At 40.1% G+C, this 9066-nt stretch overlaps 1 long non-coding RNA gene across 1 annotated transcript; it reads left to right on the forward strand.

Annotated features, from left to right (window-relative positions):
• Window positions 1–622: 622 nt before the first annotated feature.
• LOC121669606 lies at window positions 623–8695 on the forward strand. Its single transcript, XR_006017817.1, has 3 exons — window positions 623–1715; window positions 3037–3447; window positions 7012–8695. It is a non-coding gene; the product is annotated as an uncharacterized LOC121669606 (long non-coding RNA).
• The last annotated feature ends 371 nt before the right edge of the window (window positions 8696–9066 follow it).

Raw genomic sequence — 9066 nt, forward strand, 5'->3', positions numbered from 1 at the left:
GCATATAAGTAATTTTAGGAAGCTGTGGCACTTTTGTACAGAAGATGATGCTTTGGGAGCTTTTTGCAGGATGAATACCTGCTATAAATATTATTTCTGTGTTTGAGCTTATTAAAATGTGAAATGGTAACCCTTGAATGCATACATATATCCCAAGTATTTTTCTGGGAGTTGTTTTTTCATATTATTCTTCCTGACTTATTGAATCAGAGAATCCTTTAGGTTGGAAAATATATTAAAGATATTAAAGATCATCAAGTCCAACTGTTAACCCAGAACTGCCAAGTCCACAATTAAAAAATCTGGCACCATGTCCCCAGGTGCCACATTTACACATCTTTTCAACACCTCCAGGGGTGGGGACTCCACCACTTCCCTGAGCAGCCTGTTCAAATGCCTGATCAACCTTTCAGTGAAGATGATTTTCCTAATATCCAATCTAAACCTCCACTGGAAGAACTTGAGGCTATTTCCTCTTATCCTATTGCTTGTTTCTTGGGAGAAGAGAGCAACATCCAGCTCACTGCTGCTTCCTTTCAGGTACTTGCAGAGAGTGATAAGGTTCCTCCTGAACCTCCTTTTCTCCAGGCTAAATACTCCCAGCTGCCTCAGCCACTCCTCATAGCATTTGTGCTCCAATCCCTCCACCATCTCCAGTGCCCTTCTCTGGACACACTCCAGCACCTCAATGTCTTTGAGATGCTGTTGACTTGCAAATCAGCAATAAACAGGGGCAGATTCTTATGGACAAGGAAAATGAAAACAGAGAAAGGGGAAGAAGGAAGGAGAGGAGAGGTGAGGAGAAGAGAAGGAAATGGAGGAGGAAAAGAGATCTAACACATTGATCAGTGAATGCAAGCCTTAAAAGAACCTGAGGACTGGTCACAGGGAAAACACAAAGCAGGTACAGCTTTATGTAGGAGATCCAGTCACAAACAAGACACTCAACTCATCAAAAGACATTTCTACATTTCTATGTGCTTACATTTCTGAAGTACCATCTGCAGAAGAAAACAAGGTTTTCCTTTTAGTAAGTACACAGCACATCAAGGCTGAGCAATTCGTTAATGTGAACGTTTGAGAGAAGAGCGATTACAGCAATAAAGGTTCTGACACATCAATTAAAGTAGTTGGGTTAGACTAAAAGAATATTGTAAAACACCCATGTGCCCAACTTTGTAGACAAAATCCATACGACTGGGGGGGTGACGGGGGTGGCTTTGTGATCACGTAACCAAGGATTGTGAAAGTGGGAGCACACCTGGGTTAGCATGGGTTTTGTTGCTGGTTTTGTGAATGCAGGTTTAGCTGCACACACAGCCCCAGGAAGCCCATGGTCCCGGGGAGACCGGGGACAGAAGCTTTGCTCTTACACAGGCTTTAACAGTTTTGCTAAGAAAATCCAGTGAGGGTTTTTGGACAGAAAAATTGCAGGATTTAGCTGGAATGTGAGGAATCTTTGGGTCCCTAGTTAATTATGATCTGCTTTGTTACAGTAACAGAAATAGTGCTAGAGAAAAGGAGACAGTTCTTGTCTTGAATAGTATGCGCTGCTATTATTGTTTTATTTGTATTCTTCCTCCTTAAAAGTAGCTGCTGTTTACGAAGTATTCACAGTGAATCCAAACAGTAGGATGGAGACCAAGATTGACTAAGTGAAACCTGCCCTAAGTGTGCACCCAAGAGATCAACTGAAATCAATTTATCCTGCAAAGGTAGGTGGTTATACATCAAAGCTGAGAAAAATCATACTGGAAGCCACGGGAACACTTTCAAGCGGGAAAACTGGGGGTGCCTATGGCATATACCCTTATTACTGAAGAGTGTGTGTGCGTGTGTGCTTGCCTGTGAGTCATGGAGAGACAGAGAGTGGAGGAGAGAGAACAAGAGAAAGGAGGAAAGAAAAAAAGGAGGAAAAAAGAAATCACTAGAGACATGCAGATGCAAAAGCACAATGGTTGTATAAAATTATTTTGAGCTTTTCATACAACTTACATAATTCTCAAGTAGAAGAAAATAAAGCTGTAATTTATGCAGTTCTCCCTAGCAAGTAAAAATAAAGTTATTTTTACAACTCCCTATATTGATTTTATTTTTAGAACACTTTCTAAAACAAGTGGAGAATTCAATCCTACTCTCTGAGGCATGTCAATTTGTGCCCACATAGTCGATGGAAAGATTGAACCCTAAGTGCAGATCATGATATTCTGCTGTGATAAAAGCTGTTTCTGTTTGCTTTAACTCTTATGCATAGTGGCAAATGCCACCTGTGACACACTGGTATAAGTACAACTATCTCAATTGCATCCAGTGATTGCAATACACAGGAAGTTTCTGAAAGTTACCTGACTCTCTGTACTCAAATAAATGAATTTTCTCTAAGTGTTTTAATACAGGAGAAGGTGGTCAAGTTATAGACATAAATAAATTTCACTTGCCAGGGTTTTTTTCAGAACATGATACCAATTAACAAAAAATAATACATATCAAGAGAAAAACAGTCTATGATCTACTTTGGAATGCATTTCTTTATAACCCTGTTCAGGAAAGGCCTTGAATTTTTGCTTAGATCCTCCTTAATTGTGCCTGTAGGCATTGCTTAATCAGTACTATGGTAAACAGCCATGCTCCCAGTCACTGCCCTCAATATTTTTGTGCATTTAAGGACATGTGTATATTAATAATCAAGACCTGGGCAGAAAAGTGTCCTTCAGTCTACTCTTTTCATTGCCTCCCAAACACTATCATCTTCTAGTACTGTCAAATGAACTTGTTTCCACTATTACTTACGTCACTGTGGCTAAAGCAGAACCAGAAATTGTCAGAACCATCTAAATCGATGAAAATCTATCACTCGGTAAACCTGAATATGTCTTACTGCATTATCTTCCCAGCGATAAGGGTTATAACATTGTTACACTGCCAGGGGAGTATTTCATTTTGCATGGTGTGAGAGTCCAGAGAGGGCAGCACGGCAGCAGACTCCCTTCCCATGAAAACTTCAGCTACATTTCCAAATGTTTCTTCATCTTCCAGATGCCTCCTGCTTCATAAAGCTCTTCACAGCCTTGGACCTCCCCAGGAAGCCTGCATACCTGTTTTCTTAATTGACTTTGGTTACTACCAGAACTGTTAATTATTAGTCAGCTTTTCGGATGGGGAACCAGCTGTGTTGTTTATCTGGCCGAGGTTCTGGTCTCCGTGCCTGCTGATCCTTGACATGGTGCCAGCCCATGTGTTGAGAATTACATGGCAGGAACAAATTCTCTTCTTCTCTAGCCATGTTGGCTGTCCAGGTCCCTGTCTGCCACAAGGATGAAGAACTGTCAGGTTCCAGATCCAAAAATCCTTCCTGCTCCCTCCTCTGTGCTACAGCCCACGCTGGCCTAGTTTTGAATCATGCTGGAAAATGGATAAAAGCAGCTAAAATTTCCTTCCTGTGTAAAGGTAATATGCCCTTTCTAATACTAATATCTCAAGGATCCCCAGATCTTTAGCGATTTAATAAATCCAGATGAATACTAAAAAATAGCGAGGATTGACAGGCCCTGTAATAATTATGATGAAAAATAAATGAAAATGTCTGTTAAAATTTTGCCAAGAAACTATTTTTGTCCTCAGGCAACATTTTGTTACTCTGCTTGCATGCTTCAGTGTGCTTCCTTCCAAGCTGGCTATACAGTCCTATAGATACAATACATATGCACATAAGCATTATCTATATCTCTCTTGTTTGCCAAACCTGAAGTAATTTATGTAATTATACCCATAACGTATTTTATCCAAATACACAAAGAATATTTTTTTTCTAAATGCCACTTAGTATCTAGATATAACTTAAACCACTACTTAGTCTATCTTCCTTAATAGGATACTAAAAAGGAATTTTATGACAACATTATCAGTAGCATTTTGCTGATAATTAGAATAACAATAATAATACTGAGATATTTTTTCAGTAATAATGGTGTTATTAATGAGATTTTTATGAAAGACAGACTTCTTTAGTATAATTATGAAAATTGATCTTTTTCATTTTACTTATTCACTGAAATCAGATAAGTGGCTTAACTACATGTATTATTTCTAATAAATATTCAAAAGAATGCATTTAAACAAGGCACCTCATTCTATTCTTGCTCATATTCCTTGCATTTAAATAAAAGTGTAATTGCCCTGCTTTTTTAAACTGCTAGTTTGGATTAGCTGTCTAACCTGTACAGTGTAGCTGTTTTCTGTTTGCATTTTTAATAGCTTTATTACCATTTGGTGAAGCCTTAATTTCTCACTCACTTGAAGAGTCCTGCCTTTAAGTCAGCTCTACAATTTAACCAGCAATAATCTGTCAAGATAAGATAAAGACCTGCACCAGATGAAATGCAGTATTTTTGTGTAGCATTCTGTCATTGTTAAAGGAAAGATCTGAGTATGTCAAAATGTAACACCTGAAAGTTTAATAAACTTTGCAGCATAATTTTACAGTTCACATTTTAAAATAAATTGTTCTAGAATACATTAGCTTGTTCACTAGTGAAATCAGTTAAATATCTATATAAATATGTTTGGGTGAAAGGAGCCAGCAGTTTCTCAACAAGGATAAAAGTTCTTTCAGTTTTCAAGCCTCAGATTAAGTCACTTCTGAAAATCCTTGCTTCAATTCAGTTCTATTAACTCTGCAGTTTCCCTGTAGCTCCTTCATAATATTTGGCCTTAACATCACTGCAGAGGTTCATTCAATATTACAAACACTCTTTTTCAGAGTTGCTAATATTGAGGCAATTGAAGTGAAGCATACTTAACTCCTTGCTTTCAGGACTTGTGCTGGTCTTCAAGTATTCCTGTTTCTTTTCACATTCGTGTTTCACTTATTCATGCAATTAATTTTTTTGTTTAATATATTAAGATGAGGTCCTAAATCTATGTTAGCATTAAATAGTAACTGAACCGTGTCAGGAATGTGTGAACTAATATACTTATGGGACAGAAGAGTGAAGAATGACTTTCTCAGTTCTAGCTTAGCCAAACTTGCTATTCCATATGCAAATGGACATTAATGCATTTCATCTTACCAGGCATATTCAATGCAAATGGCAGAAGCATGGGGTCTGTGAGCTACTCCTGAATCCATGAGAGTAGATACAGGATCAGGTACATGGCTGGGCAGGGAAAACCAGAGCACTGTGCATGGAACTTTTTGGGCAGCCTTCTGTTCAAATCCTGCACCCCTCTGCTCTCTGGACAGATTGGACTCTGCTGTGAACTTTCTCTGCTCAACCCAGCCAGGGAGGTTCTCCAGGAAGGGACTGTTCTGTATTGCTCACGTGAGAAGGGCCCATACAACGTGGCCTTCCAAGAAGCCTTAGGATTTTACACCTAATATTTTAGATATATATCTATTTTTAGTAATTGAACTCTTACAAATACTTTTTCCTTTTTCTTTCCCCTTTAAATAAAATCTGCAATAAACTAAAAAGCCAGTACTAGTATCTATTTGCAGTTATTGAGCTCAGCTCACTTCTTGGCCTCAAGCTGTTATCTCTTCCCGCAATGACCGCTCCTCCCCTCTGAGGTTGGGTTAAACTCTCTCAGGGCAGTTTTGCTAAAACATAGACTTCTATGAAAAGGTTCCATTTTGATCAATCATCATTTTGAAGTGAAAAATATCTGATTTGATGCCAAATTCACCAGTCTGTTTAACTGCAGTGTTCCATCCCCCTGAGCTAGTGCTTGGAGGGCTCTGAAGGTTTGGCACCATAGACCCTGTATTAATTGTAAATACCATAGTACAGTGTATTTTCATTTCTCACAGCCGGTGATTTAGGTACTGCAGAGGCATCATTTGACTTTGATTCATGAGAATCAGGCCCGAGACTGCAAAGGTTGTTAATAATTTAGCTCAGTTTTGACATAAAGTTGGTGATTCTGAGGGCCTTGGTTATTAGTTATGAGACAAAGAATCTGATTTTCAGAACAAACAGGGAAGATAGTTCTGCAATAAAAACATCTGCTGTGTGATTCATGAAACACACTGCTGCCAGAAATTCTGTTCAGGTTTAAGGTTAAGGCCATAGGACCGATCTGTATTGCTCATATGAGAAGGGCCCATACAATTTGGCCTTTCCAGAAAAAACACTGAGATACCAACCTCACATTTAAGAAACAGGACAACTGAAAATTAGGCTCTGAAGTCTGTTGTTAAGGTCTTAAAAATATTTGTGACTTAAGAAGTATTTACTAGTGGTTGCTAATTCACGGCAACCATGGAAGGTAGCTCAGTGATAGTCATAATCTCGATGCAACAAACAGTAGTTCTTTTTCTACATGGATATTTGGGAGTTGAAAATGTGAGTAAAGGCAGCCCATGAACTATGTCAGTGCAGTGGGCACAGCCCTTAACACATGCGGAATGTGTGTCTGAGACACACTTGCTCCAAGCACAGATCTCCATTAGACAAAGCATGTAATCATATTCCTAAGTTCATACTTGTGCTTAGGGCCTGATCTGTGTCTGAAGGACTTTTTGGAACTGCAAACTGACATTCCTGTGGTCTGACTCCCTCTGGGAGATACAGTTTAGAGCAAGTGAAAGGGTTCTTTGGCAACTCAGTTAGATCAGCTCACAAGAGTACAAAACATGTGGGGCAAAAGAGCTTGTCTGCCAGCATCAGGGGCCAGGAGATCAGCACCTCTTGCATGGAGGCTTGAAGCTGTGTAAGATGTCCCCTCTTACTGCCATGCTAAGTGACAGCAGTACCGTGCGGAGGTGCTGATCCCTGACCATGGGGAGGTTACTTCTCCAGCAGCTCTGGCTGTGTGAACAATCCTGTAAAGCACTTTGGCAGGAAGCAGCCAGGTTAATGCCAGCTGCCCAGCTCATCCAGGCTAACCCAGGCAGCTTTGCCCATGCGACAGCAACAATGGTGACCTCCAGGAACAGGTTGGTGACACCCTCCTCTGACACAGCTCTTTCCACAGTAATTAGTGACTTTAAACCTGATTATCTTTTCACAGTCTGAAGTGAGTCACGGAGGTGAACATCTCTTCCTACTAGCAGCCCAAGCCTACATTGACCTGGAAGAGCATTTATATGAGCATGAACCAAGACAGAAGGAAGGGTAGGTAGAGGCTCCCTCTGAGCAGGAGAAATGGTGCACCTGACAGAGCTGAAGGCAGCTGGACTCCAAACATGCCTAAAAGTCTTCCTGAACTACAGCCTTACAGCTGCCATCTCAAATTGCTCTCAAAACAAGATCTCACATCCCATGTTTGTGACAACTCTCCACACCAAAACAACCTGAGTTTAAGACTACTCCATGCTGGAAACAGATGTACCTTTGAGGCTAATGTAATGGACTCTGTGTTTCTGCCTTTCATGTAATCTTTTATTTTTTAAAATGTAGAAGCGCTACACCACATGTGTGTGAAATGAGACTGTGTGCCAATGAAAGGCATAAAAAATTATTCCAGAAAAAGGCTCTGACTGGAATAACAACGGAGAAGCCAAGGGGCTCATGGTTCTATAACACGTTCATTCAGAAAATCACAGGGCAGTGTGACAGCTGGAGTGAGGAAAGACTAGTGGCAATATTTTTTTAAGAATTACATGATGAAAAAATAATAATAAACATTAACAATGTTTTTTGGTTGATTTTTTTTTCTTTTTTCTTTCCCATGACATAAACAATAGTACTCTGGTCATAAGCCAAAACCTGACAAAGGTCCAAGGTTGAAAAGGGTTTCTTTGAGCCTGTCTTCCTGGTATAATTATTGTAGGTTCAGAGGAACCAGATCTGGAGTGTTGTAAACTCAACACAATGAACTTGACAGACAGCCAGATTTCTGTTTTCAGCCAGTTTAGGGTTACTATAATCTCATTATTATGCTTGAAAGACGACAAGTAATAGAATCTCAGGTAGCTGTTCTGTCTTTACTCAGCCGCATCTTCTCTTTTATGCCAATTTCCCTTGATTACCTGAACTAGTGAGGCTCGGTTTTCAACCACTTATCTTCCAGAAATAATCATCTGATCAGCCTTACAAGGTTCTCACTGCACTCAACGGTTTTAATGGGTCAAGCGTTAAATTAACCCTTTAACCATATCCCAGGAGAATACAAAACTTATTAAAAAACAATTTACTATTCAGTCATTGTTAACTTTGCAGAGGAGAAGGAGTTCTTTAAACAGATTTGCTTGTTGTTCTGTCCACTCATACCTTGTTTTGCTGTATCTTTACCCTTACTAACACATGAAATTTTTTTAAAGCTTGTCTTAAGGAAATATTCTTCTGGTTTCTTACTTCCACAGAAACATAAAATGAAGCCACAGGAAAAGCTGTGTGTATCTTAAGTTCTATTTTAAGGCAAGTTCTTGCAAAGGTTAAATTAATTTTTCCACGTACGGAAAAATGTCTGCAAAAACATGATTCATGTCAGTCAATGTTGCATCTTGGACAGAATTGTAAGGGAGGTGAAACTCTTATGGACCCATCTATGTGATGGGAAGGGTTTGTAACTCTGGAATGGGAGAGTATTTGTACCAGCTACCGCAGGGAAACAGCCAAGCAAGATGTCACTTACTCATGTAGATCTGTATTGGTGTGTAGGGCAGTCAGCAGCTGTGATGCCACTCCCAGCTCCCCCAGGAAACTGTGGAGTCCCCTCTGGGAGGAGGCTGGAGGCAGGAGCCCAACAATGTTCTCTGGCTTTCTCCTTCCCAAGAACAGTCCACAGCCAACAAAAATATGTCTTCTGCCTTAACTCACCCCTAAGTTGGGGAAACCAAGGGGTGTGTGAGAGGATGCGGCTTTGAAGAAGCAGCCTTGCCAAAGCTGCTTCTCAGAGTAGGCCTTCAGGTCAGGGAATTGCACCATCAGGAGGGGCTTGAACAAGAGGCAAATGGCATCAGTGGCTTTACTGGACCTTAGTTTTCTTGCAGAACTAGGGATCCCTGCGCACAAGAACAGCTTTAGCAGAGCAGGCTATCCATTCCACAGTAGGTCAAACTCTCCCTTTCAGCAAAGATCCAACAACAAAAAAGAGATGAGTAGAAATATTTCATGCAAACCA

This window comes from Corvus kubaryi, unplaced genomic scaffold, assembly GCF_017639235.1.
Source record: "Corvus kubaryi isolate FWS band 111438036 unplaced genomic scaffold, C.kubaryi_AGA036_p1.0 133, whole genome shotgun sequence".
Lineage (NCBI taxonomy): Eukaryota > Metazoa > Chordata > Aves > Passeriformes > Corvidae > Corvus > Corvus kubaryi.